Here is a 22,618-nt window from a genome sequence, read left to right as displayed (position 1 = left end):
TATCTTTTTACTAATGAATTGGTTGAGCTCCCAAATTGCAAAAAATGTAAGGCTATCTATGAGGGCATGAAAACTAGGGAGTGCCAAGGTGTTCTAGGGAATGTAATGTTACCATGTCATGAAAACATGTAATTCTATATGTGAGGGCATGACTGCCAGGGTGTATTAGGAAATGCTAGGGCATGCTAACATGTGTCAGATAGTGTGAACGCATGTTAAAAATGCTAAGATGTGCCAAGTGTTAAGGCATGCCAAGATGTGCAAGAGTATGGCAATGCATGCTAAGGACTGTAAAGGAAACAATAGGGAGAAACAAGTTAAAACACAAGGAATTGAACACACAATAGGGTTAATAAGTCATCAATTTACCTTTTCCGTGAGGGGCATGCTAGGCACACCAACACTAGGTTCCATTAGGTGCCAAGTGCCAAGTGCTAGTTCATTATAAGTGCCAAATCTTCCTCTATTGCTTCTCATATACTTTCAAATAATTAATCTAAAATAATTTTAATATTAAACCATGCCAAAGCATACCAAGTAATCTCAACACATGTCAAACATGCTAAGGCTTTCCAAGTGCCAACACGTGCCAAGTGCCAATGTGTGCCAGGGACTGTGATTCATGCTATGAAGTGGCAGAGCATGTCGAAGAGTGCTTAGGTGTTCTAGAGAGTGCCAATGCATGCTGAGGACTATTAGGGAGAACTAAAACAACACAAGTGAGAACTAGGTAAAATTGCATTGAAGTGAATGAATATGAGGGTGTGTTAGGAAGTGTGAATGAGTGATAATTGTCATGCCAAGGAGGGATTGACAAGGTATGACAAGCACTAGTAAGGTATGCCAGGGAATATTAGCGCATTTCAAGAAGTTTTAGAATGTGCTAAGTAGTTTTGGGGTGTGCTAACATGTGGGAAATAATGCCAAGACATGCCAAGACATGAAAAGTGCTAAGACATGTTGGGATGTGCAGGGTACCAAAGTATGCCAATATGCGTCAAGGAGTTTCAAGGCAACAAAAGAAATAACCAAGCTACAATTCAAGGAAATGAACACATAAGAGGGTTAATAAGTCGAGAATTTATATTTTTCAAAATGGGCATGCTAGGTACACTAATAATAGGTTCCAATACATGCCAAGTGCCAATGTGTGCCAAGTGCTAATGTATGTCAATGTAATATTATGACAAGGTGTTCCAGGGCATGCTAGGGACTACAGGGAATGCCAACACATGCTAGGTGAGTGCTATGCTATCCTAGGGCATGCCAACATGTTCTTGGGCATCCTACTCATGGAAAAATGTTCCATGACATGTGAGGTGCCAGGGAATGTTAGTGTGTGCAAAAGCATGTTAAGGTGTGCCATGAGTGTTGAGGAGTGCTATATATCTCTCACTGATAGAATTGATAGAGCTTGATTATGTATTAAATAATATAGTTCCTACACACACTAGTGGAACTGTATCTAAAGGGATTTTTCTAGATAATAAGCCTAATAGAGATGAATCATGTGTTGACTCATAGGAAAAATATATTCTTATTACTTAAGGGAAATGATACACACTAATTACTTCTTGACAAATCGATTGACTCTAACCAATATGGCCTTGGACACATAATGAAAAGGACTAGACAAAAATGGTCTTAAATCATTCCCTTTTGACAAAAATTATAGTAACAGGTATATAGCGTCATCGAAAACTCATTGGAATGATCAATGATGATGAACATTTTTTGATCGTCGTCAAAAGTAACCAAAAAGAGCATTGGTGAGGGTAAATAAAAGATCGTCATTATAAGTGTCACCAAAGAGATAATTAGTGATGGGCCTTTAATGACCCTTACGAGAAGTGTCACCAAAGAGAGAATTAGTGATGGCCATTCAACGACCCTCACCAAAAGTGTCATTGAAAATGGCTTTGGTGACAAACCTTAGAGGAACATCACTATATACACTTACAACAATGCTTTTTTAAGGACCATCACCATATGCGACATTGGTGATGGACCTTAAAGGTCCATAATAGGCATGATCCTCACCAATGATTTTTTTCTTGTAGTGAGATTTGGCACGTTTGGGTGTCCAGGTAGTCCTTTTCCATGTGACACATGGCATTGTGATGATGGAACAAAAAAATTCATTGTCTTACATAGCTCTAGTAAAAGGGTTCATGTAGGATCAAGTTTTGGAGTTTCCCATAGTTGATGGAATTTAGGAGATAGGAAGTGATTAATCATTAGTTGAAAAAAAATTTGGCGTGCTACAAAAGTTTGAGTAGGTGTGTGTGACTTGAAATTGTTATTCTTGGGATCAATGTGGAACAGATTCCAGGAAGATGAAAACCTTTCCAGAACAACATATAAAGAAATTTTCACCCTGAAGCATTTTTTTTGTAACAAAGGAAACTATTATAATGCATTGTCCTTAGGCTTCACTTTCATACTATGAAGAAGTAGCAAACAACTGGTAATGACACAATAGAAATACAACTTGGACCAATAAGAAAGTCGCATGCGGTGGAAAAGGGCATTGACATGGCTAAATGACAACGAGACAAGTGGCGATGACATGGAACACAGGATGATGTGGAATCTTGATAATGTGACAGATGGTAGGAAAATATGGCCTTATTTGGTGGTTGAGTGGGTTGAATATGAGTGAAATGCACAAATAGTTAGAGACTTCCTTGTGGAAAATATGACATCAACTAATGATGTGGCATATCCTCGAGATTCATGCTAAGGGGTCGGTTTGTGAGCATTTGTGCTTTTGGAAGAAAGAAATGGTTGTAGATATCACATGTATAAATCTTAGGAATGAGAGTTTAAGGGAATGTCGATTTGAACCATGGATTAGTTAAGCCCCCTCCATGCATAAACAACTAGTTCTGACTCAAGGCCATGTGGATTACAGATCCAAATACTTAAAGGCGTGACACAAATGAAATTTGGTTTTTTGGGCTCCAAATTCACTTAGGAATCAATGGAAGGTTTGTTATGGCTACATTGGTTCAATCTTGCTGATATGGTAAAAGAGTCATTTACCAAACATAAAAGATATATTCATTTCCCATGGTACTGATGTGTAGTAGCTATAAATAAAATACAATTTATGAAAATGATTTGTGATCCCATTTGAGAACCAAAGGCCAAAACAAAGCACAAAAATGAGCTTTAATAAATTGACATAAGAATTGTACTAAAGGATCTAATGCAGTCAATGAATGCTGATTGTAATGGTTGAGAGGTTTCATATTGAGCCTTGTAACACTTCTTAGAAGTGCCTTCTGAATCTATGTAAGCATACACCATGCCTCTTCTTGTTACGAAAACAACTAACAAAAAGATAGAAAAGATAGATCAATGACTTCAAAATTATCCTCTTCGAGGGTCAAACCTCCTTTACATTACACAAATGAACAATTATTGGATGATACAAATGACAAGGCCTCCTTTTTATATACGGGAGTCTAAGGGGTCCCAATACAATGAGATCCTAGCTAAAAGAATATTTTAGGCACACAATAATAATAATAGTGGGCATCTATGGGGCATAATAATAACGACATGGGGACTATATGGGAACAATAATACAATAAGGGGGTTGCACTAATAACAATAAGGGCTTACACTAGTAGTATAGGGACCTAACATGCCCCTCTCATTCAAAAGGTGTTGTCCTCAATCCTTGAGTAGTTCTGGATGCTTCTGTATAAAATTCTCATCCTCCCATGTGGAATATTCAGCGGGTAAGTTCTTCAAGTTGATCAGATACTTTAAAATTGATCGGTTTCGTAGCTATCAATTTCTTGTTTCTGTGATTTCTTCTAGTTCGAATATGATTTTTCCTTCCTCATTAAGTTCTGGAAATATTGTTTGAACTAGGATCTTCTCACCCATAGCCTTCTTTAATCATGAAACATGGAAATCTGGGTGCACTCGGGAAGATTTAGGAACCTCCAATTTGTATGCCATAGTATCAATCCTTTGTAACACATTGTACAGACCATAATACTTCAGTGATAATTTATCATCCTTCTTAGCTTACTTGAGGGAAATTTTTTGTATGGTTGTAGTTGTAGAAATACTCAATAGCCTACATAAAAAATTCTTTTGCTACAATTTTGATCTCCCTATTATTTCATTCTATTCTGTGCCAAAGTGAGGTTATCCTTTAAGAGTTTGAGTACCTCTTGTTGATGCTCGATGCGATCTTCCACTGCTTGAGCCTTAGAATTTTCTTTTAAAGATGATATGATGGACGGTTGATGATATCCATAACATTCCATAAATGGGGTCATTTTTGTTGTAATATGGAAGGAAGTGTTATACCACCATTCAGCTAGAGGCAACCACTTGACCCATTGTGTCTGTTTATTAGATACAAAGAAATTAAGATATCCTTCAAAACATTTGTTCACTCTCATTTTTCCCATCAAATTGAGGATGATATGATGAGCTATAAGCTAACTGAGTACCCAAATATTCCACCTCTTATACTCCAAAGAAACATTTGGAGATTTTTACATATAATTGTTTCTCCTCCAGTAGTTTGAGTGCCCTATCAACATGTGGAACATGATCCTTCTAGGACTTGTTGTAGATTAGTATATCATCAAAACATACTAACACAAATTTTCTAAGGAAGGGTTTGAAAATGGAATTCATCAAACCTTGAAATGTAGAAGGTGCATTGTTAAGGCCAAATAGCATGACCAAAAATTCATAATGACCCTCATGAGTTCTAAATGTTGTTTTTGGAATGTCTTCAGTCTTGATTCTAATTTTATGATATCCTTAATGGGGATCCAACTTGGTGAACTAAATTGCTTTATGTAATTCATCCAATAATTCATCAATGATAGGAATTTGAACTTTATCTTTAATAGTAAGCTTGTTGGTATCCCTATAATCTAGGAACATGTGCCATGATCCATCCTTATTGTGTACCAATACCACTGGAGAAGAGAAAGAACCTTTACTAGGTTGAATTATACCAACCACTAGAATTTCTACAACCCTAAGTTCAATTTCACTCTTTTGGGTATATGGATATATATAAGGCTTGATGCTTAGGGGAACACTCCCTGGAATCAAATGAATAGCATGATCAGGATTACAAATAGGTGGGAGGCCTCTGGGAGTCTCAAATACCATGGAATTATTGTGCAAAACATTTTGGAGATTTGGAGAGATAGATGATTTTGATGTGGGAACCTCGAGTGAACATAATTGTGCAATTATGCCCCATTGTTATTTCATTAGAAGCCTTGTCATGCTCTTAGAGCTGATTATATTTCTCGTTTTCCCTGTGATACCCCTCAATTCAACTCGCTTTCCTTGCCAACAAATTTTCAAGAAACGTTCCTGGAAATTAAAAAATATAGTACCCAAAGATTGTAGCCATTGGACTCCTAGTACAAAATCTGTAGCACCCATTGGAATGGAAAGGAATGGATTATTGAATACATATTCTCCCATTGATAGCTTGATATTATGGCACTTTCCATATAAATTTATGGTTCCTCCATTTGCAATCATTACTTGACACTCTCGTGCTGGATATAGGAAGCAATTCAATTCCTTGGCTATCTTACAATGAATAAAATTATGTGTACTACCCGAATCAATCAACACTATTACCTTTCTCTTCTTGATATGCCCTTGTATCTTGAGATTCTGAGGAGTGGTAATTCTTTTCAATGCATTACAAGATATTATCAGATTCATTTCTTCTTTCTCTGGGATTGGTTCCTCATGTATATCCTCTTATTTTGACATTTCTTGTTCATTTTCTTGCTCCTCTTTCCCATCTATGTAAATTAGTTTATTCTCAGCACACTTATGACCTTTAGTGTATTTTCTATCACAATTGTAACAAATCCATTTTTCTCTTTTTTCTTCCAATTTTTGTGGTGTCAACCTTGTAGGTGGTGAAAGGTTAAGAGAAACAGCACTACCATCTTTATCGTTGTGAGTGGTAGGCTTCCTTGTTGCCATAATTTTGCTTTCCATTTTTCTTGCCAACCTGAATGCCTTCTCCAATGAATCAGGTTCTTAAACGTGAACCAGATGTTGGATGTTATCCTTTAAATTCCCTATGAACATGTCAATCCTATGCTCCTTTGGAATATCTTTTACCCTTATATTCAATTTTTGGAAGTCTTCAATGTGCTCCATCATTAAACCCTTTTGTTTGAGATTTATAAATTGGCTAAAAGATGTGTTTCTTTTTGTATGCTTATAATGGATTATCATTTATTTCATAAAATTTTCCCAAGTGATAAATTGTTTACGAGAGAAAAGTCATCGATACTATACAAAATGATTTGGTTCCAAATAGAAAGTTGCAATGCATACCTTTTGTGTGTTTTGCACAACATGTGGATCAAAACATTGTTCCATCTGTAGTATCCATGTTACGGGACCCTTGCCATCAAAATTCCTCATATCGATCTTCGGAACATGGTGGATCTTCAATCCAATGTTAGAGTCTATGAAATCATGATTAACATTTCTTTTGTCCTCATCATGAGTTTCCTTTAGTACCCTTTCGCCATTAGTAAGCATTTCTTGTAGAAACTTTGTCAAATATGCCTTCAAATATACCATGTTGCCTTTAATTTTTTCTTCTATACCATCTATCCTAGCCTCCACCCACTTTGAATTCCTTCAAACTAATTTTTCAACGAAACTTATGCAAAACTTTAAAAAAACTACACACTTATTTTCACTTTGTAGGAGCTCGATATTCAATCTATTGTATCTCTATAATTCTATATCTCCAAGGTCTCAAATTGCATCCTATGGTAGCCCTCTGAGTCCTCTTTCCAACCCCATACACTGAAAACTACAAGTCATCCTCTCTTTATAACATCTTATGAAATTTCAATCTGATTCTCAGAGAGAAACTTACGACGAGTTTCCCCAGGTCACCTATTTGGGTTTTAATTCGGGAGCATGCAAAAACCCTAAATGTCTTGGACCATATCTCTGAAAATATAGCGAAATAAGATCTAAAATTCGGGTACGAACTTAATCATGATTTCATCTCAAATGGGTTTTACTTTCAGAGTCTGAACATTTTAGAAAAACAATTATTGCAAAAATTCCATGATGACCCGTTTGTGATGGAATTCTAGAGCTCACAAAAACCCTAACTTCCTCACATCATATCTTCAAAAATATAGTGAGACAAGATCTAAAATTCATACCTGAGGTTCCGAACAATTTCGGCTTAACTCGATTTTTTTAGCTTTTGAAACTTCGTAGATTAATGTTATATAAAAAATGCCACGATGATTTGTTTAGAGCAGTGAAAGCCTAGAATCCAAAGCTCTCATACCAAACGTTATGGAACGAGCTCACAAAAGGATAGAAAAGATAGATCAACAACCTAAAAATCAGCCTCCTCGAGGGGGCAACCTCATTTACATTATACAAATGAACAATTCTTGGACGATACAAATGACAAGACCTCGTTTCTATATATATGAGTCTAAGGGGTCCCAATACAGTCAAAGCCTACATAACAATAATATTATATGGGCACAACAATAACAATAGTGGGCTTCTATGGGGTATAATAATAAGAAAAAGGGGATTATATGGGTACAATAATATAATAAGGGGGTCGCACTAATAACAATAAGGGGTTACACTAGTAGTATAGAGACCTAACACTCCTCAAGATGGAAAATGAATTAATGAAGTGCACCGTGGTGCCTCATAATAGTAAATGAAGGTCGTCATCTAGCCATGCGTAATAGAGTTGAAAAAAATGATGTTGAGCTGAGTGTGAATTTTTATGTCTGATTGGAGTGTTTAGACATAGTCGAAGTATGGCTATGTGTGCCTGAATAATGTATTGAGATGGTTGAGAGCTGTAGAAGCTAAGTTTATGTGTGGCCCAAGATGGTCAAAGACTCAAAGACTAAGTTGGTTGAGCATGGTGGAGGCTGAGTACGAGGAACAATTGTTGGTGCAAATCTTAGGTTGCTATAAGAGTCTGCAAGGGCCAAAGGTTCCTGTAGCATGATGGAGAGGACTATGTCATGAAAAAGAACTCATAATAGATCTGAAAAAGTTGTGATCAGATCTAAATGTGAGTAGATTTGCAATGCATAAACAAAGGCTAGGAATGTTGAACAAGATAATTACATATTAGGTTCAGTGAGAGCCAAGGAAGAGAGAGAAAGAAAATTATTATAGTAGGGAACCTATGGATCTCATTTTGGAAATGAATGAAAATAGATCTGCAAGGTTCACCAAGGTAGTGGCTACGCATCAGGGACTTGGCGCTTCCTTCAGGTGGGTGCTTGAGAAACAAATAAGGGATTGATGCGTCATGCAAGTGGGTGCTTCCAAATTAGGGAATTGATGCTTCTTGTTGGTTTTTTCCAGTAAACAAAATCAGGGAATTGGTGCTTTCTACTGGTTAGTGCGAGAAAAATAAATAGGTCATTGGCGTTTCCTATGAGTGGGTGCTCATGAAAGTTGATGTAATCAAAGTTGATATTTTTATTTACATCAAATAAAAACAAAATTTTGTGGTTTTTCTCCAAGAAAAAATTTCAACATTAAAATCTCTATGTTTAAATATGCATGTTGATTATGATATTGTTGTATGATTCATGAATTGCTTTATCATGGTACTTATATCAATGGTTTCCATATAATGAAATTGTAAATTGGTAATAGTTATTAAAATTAACCTTAATATGATTTCCAATATAAATTTTATCCATTGTGACACTTTAGATACTTGTAGATCTAAAATTAAAATCAATCTTAAATAACCTATATGAACGAGTAAACCAATCAATAAATAAATATACTTAATTATCATCATAATTGTAAATAAATATACTTAATTATAATCATAATTAATCTTTAAATTAATCTTATGTCATATCCCATATTGTCCAGAAGTCATAATACATTTATTCAAATTAAATTACATCTTTAATTCTTAACCTTAACTACACTTGAAAAAAAAAATTTGAGAAAACATACCCCACATAACCATTAAAAACAAAAACCATATATAATAATACCAAAAATTTATACGACCCAACACAAATGAAACAATATCATATATATTCATGTGATAATGACATCTCATTAAGCTTGTAATGCTTCTAGATAGCATTTACGAATTACAGACGATCTGTATGAGTCATGTACTGTGATAGGGTTGTGAGCTAGAGAATCCAATTTCGAAGTTTGTCTGCAAATGAGACAAGGTAGGGTCCATAACGACCCCGCCATGCCTCAATGGAGCACCAAGCCACGCGAACGTTGTTCCCACTCATTCTATCTTTAACACGCTCCCCTCTCTAGATCCTTCCCCTCGTTTTTGTGTTTTGGTATCTTTTCGTCTTTTCCTTTCTCGCCATTTTGCACGCACCACTGAGAGCTCCAGCTGCGAGATGCGGGACTAATGCCTCCCCTTTGATATCTAAACCTCTGCAATTTGAGTTCGGCTCTAATTGCCCGACATGTATGCCTAACTTCTGCTTTGTTTTGGATCTGAATCGGGGGAGTGGAGTGCGTGTGTATATATAGTGGTGCTATGGTGGAACCAGGCACGCTATCGGAGCACTGGGCCCTGCACACTTCCGGGGGAGGAGAGCAGTGGAAAAAGCAGCCGGGGAGAAAGGAGATGCAGAGGAAATCTGAAAAACCATGGAGCTCCGTTTGGTGATGATGTTGGCCCCAAGAGACCAAGAGGCAGGCCTGCTGGCTCCAAGAACAAGCCCAAACCCTCCATTGTCATGATGACCAAGGAAAACCCTAACGCCCTCCGTGCCCATGTCCTGGAGATCTCTGATGGCTGCGACGTGGCAAAGAGCGTGGCCACCTACGCCCGCAGGAGGGAACAGGGAATCTGTGTTTTAAGCGGCAGCGGAATCGTGAGCAATGTTACCCTCGGCCAACCTGCGGCGCTGGGCACAGTCGTGTCTCTACGAGGTCGCTTCCAGATTCTTTCATTGTCGGGAGGTTTTTTTCAGCCCCCTGCTCCTCCCGCGGCGTCCGGCCTCACGATTCACTTAGCCAGCGGGCAGGGACAGGTCGTGGGAGGGAACGTTCTGGGTGCGCTGGTGGCCTCTGGTCCTGTCATCATCATTGCGGCTTCCTTCATGGATGCTACTTATCATCATCTTCCGCTGGATGAGGAACAGCCGCCGCCTACCCAGTCTCAGTCCCCGCCCGTTTCTGCTCAACTACAGAGCGATACTTCCGTCATGTACAACGTGCCTACAAATTTTGTTACCAACTGTGTACCTCTACAAGATGATCGCGTCTATACATCACGGGTCTCTGCACGGCCTCCCCGTTGTTGAGCTATCGGGCTCCCGGTAACAGGTAGGTGCTGTTGCTAACGATTTTAGGTCGACAGGAATCTATTTTGAAGTCACTGACCCTGAATCTTATTTCCAGTGATTATCAATTGCCATATTGGTATTTCTGTAGTGATTATCTGGTTGGGTTTCGTTAATGGTTTATACATGTGGATGGCTCTACAGGATCAAGGCGCTGAAAATTTCAAGCAGCGAGGAGTGGTCGTTCGATTCAAATTCAGAAGGGAGAATGGGGGAATGGATAAATCGTTGGCAGTACTTCAATGGGTTGTATTAGGTTTTTATAGAGAACAGAGAAATAGAAGAAACAATAACAAACGCTGTAAGTATCTTAATCGCTGTCGTCGCTTACTTCGTCGGTTATATAGATGTAATCCAAGATTCAGACGCAATGTAAAATAAAATAACTATCCGTATTTGTGTATATATTGAGCTTAGCTTGTGATAGTGAATATGAAATAGATTGTGATTGCGTAATAATTTTTCTAAATATATCACTGAAATGAAATATAAGATCCAAAAATTAATTGGAATTGGCCTACAACATATTGTCAAAGAAAGGGCAGAGGAAGAATATTCTATGTTAAGAAGTATTATTTGTTTTTAATAATGATATGTGATAATTTAATTTTAAGTTTTGTTTTTTATAATGTTATATAATGATTTAATTTAGGTTAGCAATTAGTTAAGTTAATAAAATAAAATAAAAAAATTCAAGTAGCGGAAGAGTATTTTATATCTGTTTTGATGTCACAAATACCATAAAATAATTTGGGTTTTAAAAGTTTTATCATTACTCAGGTCAATAACAAAATAGTAAAACTTGAGGAAGTTTTAGTAAAATAATTTGGCTTTTAAAAGTTTTATTATTACTTGGTAAATAACAAAATAGTAAAACTTGAGAAAGCTTTAGTGATGTGAAGTGTACTTTGTTAGTGATGGGAATCTTATGTTCCTATATTCTAGAGAAGTTGGATTTTTTTTTTATAGGAAGACTTATGAATACATGAGATTAGAAAATCTAATAAGGATACAAAAAAACCTTCGGTAATTTACAAGAAAAAATAGTTAGTACTGACTTGTATAGTTAAATCTCTCAATAACTATCAAGAATTTGGGCTTATATGCTCCAAACCCTCAAATACCTCTGAGGTAATAATTATTGTAATATACTTAAGGATAAAGGAGATATTAGGCCACCTTAAATTACTAATAGAAACCTTAAATCACCATTAAAGTTCAAGAGTGTTAATGCTATTAGAAGGCCAAAACAATACTAAGCAGGTTAAATTGCTAAGCAATTATTGAATTCTCAATTTCACTCTATAATCCCATGAAATTACAAACAAAAAGGATTTTGTGAAATGGAAAAGAAAATTAGAATATCAAGGCTAACAAGAACACTACAATAGGAGTATTACTTCATGGGGAAAATTAATGTCGCAAATACTATTGTTCAAGGACAAAATAAAAAAAATAATGTTTTGTCAGTAAAAAAAAATATTGAGAGAGAAAAAGATCTGGAGATGACTAGCAAAATTTGAATCATTCAATGGTTTTCCCAATACCCAAAATAAAACATACAAGGTATTCTTTCATAAAATTCAATAATTTCAATAATAAATTAATTGTGGAGCAATTTATACTAACATGAATAACTACCAAAGGAGTAGAGATCAATAAAGCTCACCAATACAATCATTTTCGTTATGTAAATATTGGAGGTTTCTTTAATATTCATTTTAACTAAATGCTTTTACAAGTAAGAAAATCTCAACTAAAATATAGAAAGGCCCGGAAAAAATGCAAATTTGGGAGAGCAAGAAAATATCAACTAAAATATAAAAACTCTCACACAAAAAAATGAAGAAAATTTTGAGAAGCATAATATATTTTACAGTTTAATTTCGAAGAAGGGAGGAACAAAATATCCAAAAATTATAGTGAGAGACAATAGTATTGTAATCTAAATAAATATTTCCCTTTATTCAATGTATCTTTTAAATATATAATCAATGTTACTACCCTTTTAATGCGAATATTTCTCTTTATTCAAAGCATATTTTAAATATATATTCAATGTCACTACCTTTTAATAAGATACTATGTGAGATGACTTTTATAAAATTAATCTTTAAAAGTATTAGAATTGAGTAACTATGATTGTGACATAAGAATATTATTATTGGGATTTATTTATGAAACATTTTTATATAATTTTTAAAAATGGTATATAATAGAAATAAAAACCATATATCTCTACATAAAACAAAACTATAGCAATATGGTTTCTATAAACCCCTATTAAATGTTTCACAATATTTTTGTAGTCTTTTGGCAAGTATATATTATGGCCACTAATTAAAAATTACAATATAATGATATATGTATGAAAATATCCAACTAAATAAGTATGAAAATATTCAACTAAATAAAAAATTATTTGTTACACATAAAATTGTTTTGGTATAAAAAAGCTTGATTCAAGGTTTTTCTTGTGAAGCAATCAAACTCCAAACTAGCACCAGTGAACAATATAAATTATTCCCAAATTTTTGGTTGAATAATGTCATGGTACACATACCTTCACACCTATCACTACAAAAGAAAATGATAGGACTCACCATTCAAATTTTTAAGGGGAGTGAAAAATAACATTGCTAGTTTTCCTTGTATAATAATAAGTTAATAACAACTCTTTGAATAAAACTTGAAGGTCTTGTAGTGGATGGCTTGATTGACAAGGTTAATATATACTTTGGTTGCAATAGATGTAAGAAATTTTCAATTTCATTTTTTTTTTGATTCAGTATGTTTTAAACATATAATCAATTACTCATTAATAATGTGACTAACTTACTAAATTTATAAATGAGGAGAATAAAATGTCTCATATTCCTAATAGACAAACATTACATAATATTATAAGTTTATAAGGAAGGACAAAACTTTGTTTCCTCTAACTTCATAAAAGTAAAGATAAGCTAATTACTCCCTATTTGTTTAATTACAACTTTATTAGTAAACCAAAAGGAAAAATCTTGGATGAATGATAATTATTATTATATGTTTATGTTTATATATATTAGATAATTTATATCATAAAATATGTTTCTAAATTCATAAATTTTTTCTAGAAAATCAAAGTTGGGAGTTAGTTAAGCATTGTGTATTCAAAATTAATATGAGCATTATCCATTAATTATTATCAAATTTTAGGAACAAAATATTAATATCCAAAATCATTTAGAAAGTTTACATAATAAATATACCTAATTCCCATCTCTTAAAATATAAAGTAGAAATATTGTAAAATTTTCATAAGTTTTAAAGATCATGCTTAATGTTTATAAGGTATTGTTGTAGTAGTTACAATGGTAGGTACTTAATACTAGCTAAAATTTCTAATGGAGATGTAAAGAAGGATTTAATGCTTTACAAATATATAGTGAATGATAAGTCATTCAATCTTAAAATTAAGAAACATAAAATTCAAGAAAATATTTATGTTTTATTAATTAAAACTATTTGAGGGATGTCATGAATCTGGAAAAGATTTATAACTTATTTGAAATTCACGAAAATGGAACTTATTTTTTTGATTTTAAAAACAAAATTTAGGAATCAAGATTATAAACTTGGAATTTTCTATTTGGTTGTCTTTATTACTCAATTTACTGAGTTACTACAATTTTGAGAAATAAAGGACTATTGTTCTTAACAATAACAAATTGAATATAGTTTGTATAGAATGAAGTATTATAAATCATTATGAATATTATAAATATATTTTACTCCACAAATTTCACAAATTCAAGTAGTTACATATAGTAAAGCTCTATAATGAAATTTTATTTGTGAGCTACTATATAGTTTATTGAAATTTTAATTTGTGATAGAAAAATTTACTAATGTAAGATTCATTTCAATTAAAATATTTCATAATCCCTAGAAATTAAAAGTCACTATTTAATTAGCTAAGCAATGACTTCAACTTGTAACAAGGATTCTAGAAAACAATTAAAATACATATGTCTATACTTAAGTTCCATATCAATGCTCATATATATGTGACATGAATTTATAATATTGAAAAACATAAAGAATACACCAAAAATTATCATATCATGTGAGAATCTCCGTCCTATACTCTTGAACCCTTGGAAAGGGCCACAATCAATAGAGACATTAAAATTTGATGGATTTGGATTTTCTTGCAACCATGTGTTACCTATTCTTTCCATTTCTCCTCCTCTAATGCTACAATTTTCCTTTTCCCTTCAGAAATGATTCCTTAATTATCTCCATCTAGGTATCCATGACATCACAACATACCATCTAGGAGTAATTAAGCTGAGAAAAGGGAATTCTAGTGAAGGGGTGGTTACATCAAACCTAAATCATGATGGTAACATTTGTGATATTGACCACGATATAATCAATGGAGTTACCATCCATAACACCACCTTCAAAACTCTTCATGACAATATTAATGAAACACAAAGTGCACATAGTCTATTGTACACAAAGAAGTAATTATAAAGTGGTGAAATCCTTTAGAACACCACAAATTTATAAATTCTTCTTACAATTCTTCTTACAATTATATCCAAATATAAAAATTTGTCTATAGAAATTTAAGAGCTACTTTCCCAAAAGAAATTTTGTAATAGCCACTATGAACACCATCCTCTAAACCAATCACAAATCCTATACTTATACCAAACCCAATTCCATGATACTTTAATACATATTAAATAGTAATTTCTCATTCCAAATTGTAGGTATGCCACCTACTTATGAAATTTAAATAAAACCCTAATTTCATGTTTCTTCACTAAACTTGGAGTGCTTCTTTCCAACTCCATACCCTTTCTTTAAAAAACTTATCTTAATGACACTTGTGCATTTAATCCTCTACAAAATTAATTAGCTTCCTTGCAATATAAACTCATATTTTCACACTTCTTTTAGTAGCCACTCAACTAGGGTGTTTAACATTCAAAAATGGTATCATACCACAATTTCTCATCCTAATTTAATTCATTTGAACCCTAATTTTGTTATCCTCCAAATCAATTGAAACCCTAATTACCACATCATTTAATTTGATACAATATCAATAGTACTCAAAGCATTAAGATAGTAGTTTACAAGGGTTTCAACAAACTAATGTGTAGATAATTAGTGAAAATCACACTTACATTATAGAGACCTCAATAATTGACGAAATTAAGCACTCCCTTTGGTTACACATTTTTTATTGAAATTAAAAATGATGGTAAAAGAAAAAAAAACAACTGATCATTATAATTTCAAAAAATATAAAAAATCGAAATAACCTTCCACATAATAAAGCGTTATAATTAACCTACTCTCACACTATATTCTAACTATTTTTATATCCAATATATTTTAATTTATTTTATTTAAAAAATATTTGTTTTTAAATTAATAATAAAAACAATAAACTAATTATTTTTTATTGAGAACTTAATGTACTAAATTTTTGTTTGCAATAATATTTAGTATAAAACCATATTTATCATTAAGAGTGACTAACAATGAATCAAATGTACATTTAAATATACAATTCACTTGATTTTTTAATGATTACATTTACATTGAAATTTAAAAAATTAAAATAAATACATATTAAATACTTGTATTTAACATATTTATTCCAAGTGATAGCTCAATACACTTATATATCATCTTCCCTTAAAAGGTATGATGTACTATCCCTTTCATAAAACAGAATCGTTTGCAATATTTTTATATATTAATCATACAGACGAAGAATCCGTATTATTTTTAAAACATCTCTTTGTTGATTTTATTAAAGTCAATTGTTTGAAATAATTTAAATATGTTTATATATTAAGCATCCCCAGAGATAATTGGTATTATGCCGTTACTTTATTTGAATGGATGAGTCCTCTTGAGTATTTATAATACCCAGTAATTTAATTTTTTTTTTTTTTTTTTCAAAATATTTATATAATTAATTAGGAACCATAAAAATTTTATAAATTTTCATTAAATTTCTAAAAATTTATATTAAGTATAATAATATAATATTAAAATTTCATTTAATGTTTACATAATAGGAATACTATAATCATCAATATTTTCTAGGATAATAATGGATTATCCTTCACTCATAAAAGCCACCAGAAACAACATTCATATTTAACATAAAAAATCACTATCATGTACTCAACAATGACTCTTATGCTTCTCCTTCATATATATATATATATATATATATATATATATATATATATATATATATACTTCTCTCTCATATATATATAAATAACTAAAATATTCTTAATTACTCAACCAAAACATGAATAAATCTTCCATCTATTTTACTTATTAGTATATTTATACTCACATTTTTAAAAAATAGAAGTTACATCTTCTATAGTGTATCGAAAGATGTAGACTCTAAACATAATTTTTTTTTAAATGGAATAATCTTCTAAAATATCCACATTCAACTTCTTCTCTAGAGACACCAAAATATATATTCATTATCCATATTTTAAGTAGATGCTTTACATATGCATGTTATTCACTCACTTAAAGTGTTTTCACATATCTTTATTAAGTTCGTATTATAGATTGTTTTATTGGAAACCTCAGATACATTCTTATTAGTTATATCTTTATCATATCCAACACTTTGATACTTTCACTTCAAAACTATTTCTAATATAAAACATCTCTATCCTATCTCATTTTCAAGTTCCTCCCTGAACTTTGATTCATCTTAGTTACTTCTATGATTGTCATATCCAACCTATTCAAACTTTCACGTCATAACGATTTCTACTAGATTCTAAATATCTTAGTTATTTTTCCATAAAATATATCCATCATATCTCGTATTTTTAAGTAATTTTGAAATAATTTCATTTTTATATTTTAGAGATATACAAATATTTCATTTTTAAAAACATTTTAGTGCATTTCATCATGGCAATAATTTATCATTTCTAATTTATTAATCTCAACTCATTTTATTCTTAATAAACTTTATTATTAATTATGCATCATAATAAGTTATTATTCCTTGATGAAAATACATGTACACTAAGAGTCAACTAAGTTTATCAAAGTCATACATATTAAAACCACAACCAACATTCTTTCTAATCAACGTGTATTATTTCGGCCATAACTTCTCTCTTCCCTACTTCATTTTATTAACTTGTCGACATTATACATTATATTGTATTAATGGAGTCATTACATTAATCAATTCTAAATTACCGTGGATGAGTCTTTGATTCAAAATCTTGAGACTTGTAAATTCTGAGATGCATTGCTTGGTTAAAATAAAAGAATTTTTATTCAATTCCTTAATTTTATTATGATGATAGACCTATTTATATTGAAATTTGGGTGAAAGAGATTGAGTTATTATAGGGTTGATGTGTGGGGTCCAAATTAAATATGCTCAGAATATCATTATTTTCATTCTTAAATAGAAAGTTCAAATTATAAATGTGTTTAATGAATGATTAATTACTATTTAGGATTTAAATGTTACATTTAACCAACAAATAAATAAAAGTTGTAATTTACTTCCATCAACAATCATGAGTATAGGATTGAGAGTGCATCATATTAATGAGAGTCGTTACATACAACTTAGATGGTGCACTAGATATAATTTGTAGTGTATTTGGGTGGTGAAGTGACATGTTAGGACACGTGAACTATGTTTCATGATTATCATATGTTGTTAGATTCACTAGAAGTACACCTACATAAGGGGATGACGGTGGTGAAGTGACATGTTAGGACACGTGAACTATGTTTCATGATTATCATATGTTGTTAGATTCATTAGAAGTACACCTACATAAGGGGATGACATACAAAACTATTTAAGAATTATGGCATATAAATCTATGGGAAATCAATGGAATTATGGAATGAAGGAGAGTAATATTTCTAGGAAGACAAGACTCTATTTGAATTAGATTCATATCTTGTGGAAGCTATGACATGGGAAAATCCTTGTAAGAAACTTCACTCATTGTTGTTTTTTACTTCTATCTTATTTTTTTTTTCATGGTTCTATATTTTCATGTTTTGGGATATGTGAGTCGAGAGTCTAACAAACTTTCCTCTAGTAGTGATGTCTCTGGAAATGATCACAAATTGAGTCTATCATTAGAGGAAATTTGAGCCTAAAAGTTCCCTTGAAATTTTCACGTAATTTCCATCTCATAAGATGTAAACCATTCAAAACCATTCAAATTTAAAAAGAGGTACATGTAAATATTTTTGATGGAATTTGGAAAAAAATAATATTTTGGAGGGAAAAGGAAAAAACTATTTTATTAATTGTATTTTTGGCTTATATCCTTTTGGGTTTACTCAATTTTCAGGTGTAGATACTCATTGAATGTAGAATTAAATTTTTCATCCAATGAGTACCTATTATGCATACTTTTGAGAAGACCCACATTGATAAAAATTTGAACATGCTTTTGTGATGTATGTGTATTTTTTATCATAATGGGGACTCGTTGGATGCAAAATTTAATTTCACGTCCAATGAGTATCTACACTTGAAATTGAACTAAAACTATAATGAGATAATAAGAAAATACAATTAAAAAAGTATTTTTCTTCTTTTCCCTCCAAAATTCATCACTCTTATTTTATTATTTTTCCTTAGGAAGCCACTTTTAGGCTAAAGTTTCCTCTAATTTGATTTTTAGTGGTGTTTCACGATTTCAACTCTACTAAGGAAAGGTTTAGATAGCCAAAAATTGAATCTATGGTCTCAAGTTAACCTTAGGTTTCATTCAAATTACTATGAATTTCTAATTTTTATTTGTAAATTCCAAGTTCTATTTCTTTTGGGTCTAGCTCTCATGCACATCTCCAAGAATACCAAGAATTACAGTTAGTTTCTTGCACTTCTATTATTCCTCTACCTTCTATAAAGATATACATCTTTTCCTCTTGTTTTGATATCTGGCTTTAGGTTATCTTCCTCCACCACTCCAATCCAAATTTCACTCTCTTATTTCCTAATTATTGAGCCCCATTTTTTTATAGTTCTATTCTCCACACACTTTTGGTTTAACTAGATATTTCATTTACTATAATTCATAGTGTGATTCATACTCCCTCACTTTATCGTGTCACTTTATGGAGCTGGTAGAAGGGGTAAAGATATCTCCTCTATAGTCCTAGACAACCCTGCACCTTCCTCCTCACAAACTCAAGCCCAAGCCATCGCAAGATGAGCCATGATTCATTATGCACATGGAATCTCTAAAGTAGTAAGTTGTACGACTACGGAAATTGAGGAAGAGGTCTGACACGAATGTAGGTGTTTCCATAATCAACCCATTGAAATTGAAAATAAATAATGGATTCCTAAAATAGGAACCTCTACCTAGTCTTAAAAAAAATCTTTTATGCAAGTGGTAAATCTATATTATCACATTGAAGCTCTTGTAGCACAATCTTCATTAAACAATGTGACACATGACAAGAGATCCTAGTTTTCATGGCATAAATATTGAACAAAATTGACAAGCTAGAGAGGAAAGCCTATGTCTTGTCAAAAAATAAAGTAGCCATCACCTTGACCCTTTCAGATCAAGACAGTCACTCACCTCCACTAATCTTGGTGGACTTTCCCTTTCCCACAAGGTGAAATGGTGAAGCAAATTAGCTTTCTAGTTTATAATTTTTTTTTATAACTTCAATATTTCCTATGCTTTGATTATACTCGTCAATAGTTGGCCATGTAAATGGATTGATTGTATTTTTAGTTTAAGTAACAAATTGGTTGTATCATCAATTAGTAATATGAAAATTTTGAATATCTATTGTTAATCTCATTTCTCAAATTAGAAAAGAAAAAAAATCAGCTATCTCTTTTTCTTGAATATTAATACAAGCTTCTTAACCTTAAAAGAGAAAATATATGTGAGGATGTATCAAACATAGTGGGAAGTGGAATTAGGGTAATTATAGATCCTACGGTTAGATCATGTGAGGGGAGATTGTGGGAAATCACACCATAAATGTTTCAAGATATGTTCTAAAGACTAATATCTTCCTTTAATTGAAGACACCTTGTATTAGATTAAATGACTACACAACTTGGCTAAAAGCATATTTAATATTAATATTTTTGAATCAACATTATTTTAAAAAATTAATTACAATAAAATTGGTTCATAATAATACATAATTTTTAAATTTATAATTAAATTCATAAAAATACTTATTTAAATTCATTATTTATTTTCAAAACTATTATGCCATACTTTTCATGGTTTAGGACTTCAAGGACATCTACAAAAATATATTATTTTGATAAAAATATTCTCAAATTTGTTTATTTAATATTACTTTTAGTTTTTACTATTAAAAATTAGTTAAACATTCCAATTTAAAATTATTACATATATTAATTTGAAAAAATTATTATTGAATTTTAAATAGATAAAAATATTTTATATAGAAAATATATTTCTATTATATATATATATATACTTTTGGAAAAGAAAAGATATATATTACATTTAGAAAGAAATACAAAACAAATTTCAGTTTGTAATTTCAAAATTTTCAAAAAAAAACAAAAAATACGGTTAAGGACATTCAAATCATAGTTACATCAATATTTACTCATTTATTTGTCGAATTATTTTACTAAATACAAGAGTTCAAAATTATGTCTTCCTCCTCCCAAAAGGTAAATAGATCATTACTTTTCCTGAAGCAGCATATATGAGAAGGGAATTGAACTTGGGGAACCTCATGAATGATATAGAGATTTGATCAATACTTTTATATAGCTTTATGAATATATATGGTGATAAATTTTTATCGAGATTACTAATACTTATTTTATATATATATATATGTTTATTGCACCATATATAGAAGCGTTTGGGACCAAATGAAATTGGCGACAAATAGGTGACAAATAGTAAGGTTTTTAGAATTTAATTTTAATTATTATTAGTGTAATTATATAAATTAAATAGATAATATATGTGAATAAAAATCAAATTATTTTAAACATTAAAACATTTATTTTATGATATATTTTGGATTATGAAAATAAAAAGAATATATAAAAAATGTGAATTAATTAAATTTTAATTTTAAATTATTATTATTATCATTAGTTATTAAAAGAATTAATTAGGCCATGACTTATTTTGGAATAAGATTTTCAGAATTTTAATTTAATTATTAATAATTATTAGGTGGATGGTTGGAATTTAACCTTCATATAATATTTTAAAATATTATCAGTAATAGTCAGGAATGAAAGGTTTGGATTTGTCTCCAAAATGAAAAGGCTATTTATTACGTTGTAGTTATATTAATTAATTAAAAAAAATATGAACAACTATAGTTTTGTTATGATTTTTTGGGCATATTGAATCCATTAGCAATGATTCAATGTGAGATGTATCGTGGATAAATTGTTTTGATACTCAACAAAAATTCATATAACTCATTTCATACAACACTCGTTCAAAAAAATCAATCTAATTAAAAAAATAAAATGAACACAACTATTTATAGGTTGAGAATCTCAATGATCTTCGTAGCTAAGAATCTTAATGCATGTTTAAATATATATAAGTTTAACTTATTTAATAAAATTATTCATAATATTTTAAAATAAAATTATAATTTTGTAAATTTTTATAATTTTTCATTAGTATGAATTATATATATTAAATATGCATGTGTTTAAGTTATATAATAATATATGAGTAATACTTAACAATAAAATTATAATTAAATTAAATTTTATAAATTTTGATGGTTATGCTACATATTTATATATTTATAAATTATTTAATTTATATGAATATAAAAATTATAATATTACCACGTTTTGTGCTCAATTCAATTTTAAAATAATTTGTTTTAAAAACTTCTTAGAGTACCACCATATTTGATTATAACTCTAGCTTTCAATAAAAGTTGCCTGCGTCCATATAAAACAACATCACATAAATCAACATGTAATTGAGAGTTCCAATCCAATTTAATTCTTTGCAATAGTACAGGGGTGTCTCTCTTATTCTTTCGCACTGAACATAAAAAATGATCTATTCTCAGCATTTAATCTTTGTCGATAATAAAAACACATCCAATCCACATACCGAGAAATTCATACCTTCCAATGGTATTTGAATGTTTGTTTGATTCCAATTTATTTGAACACTGACCAGGATCGA

At 31.2% G+C, this 22,618-nt stretch overlaps 1 pseudogene across 1 annotated transcript; it reads left to right on the top strand.

The window, feature by feature from the left end:
• The first annotated feature begins 9,378 nt into the window (after window positions 1-9,378).
• Window positions 9,379-10,738, top strand: LOC149234792 (AT-hook motif nuclear-localized protein 20 pseudogene; annotated as a pseudogene). Its single transcript, XR_016268230.1, has 2 exons — window positions 9,379-10,368; window positions 10,530-10,738. The product of XR_016268230.1 is annotated as an AT-hook motif nuclear-localized protein 20 pseudogene (transcript).
• Window positions 10,739-22,618: the final 11,880 nt, after the last annotated feature.

Source organism: Pinus tabuliformis, chromosome 8 (genome assembly GCF_031772625.1).
Source record: "Pinus tabuliformis cultivar Carrire ecotype Pingquan chromosome 8, CPIR1, whole genome shotgun sequence".
In the NCBI taxonomy this organism is placed as follows: domain Eukaryota; kingdom Viridiplantae; phylum Streptophyta; class Pinopsida; order Pinales; family Pinaceae; genus Pinus; species Pinus tabuliformis.
The sequence above is the reverse complement of the archived record's forward strand: the minus strand, read 5'-3'. Positions and strand labels throughout refer to the sequence as shown.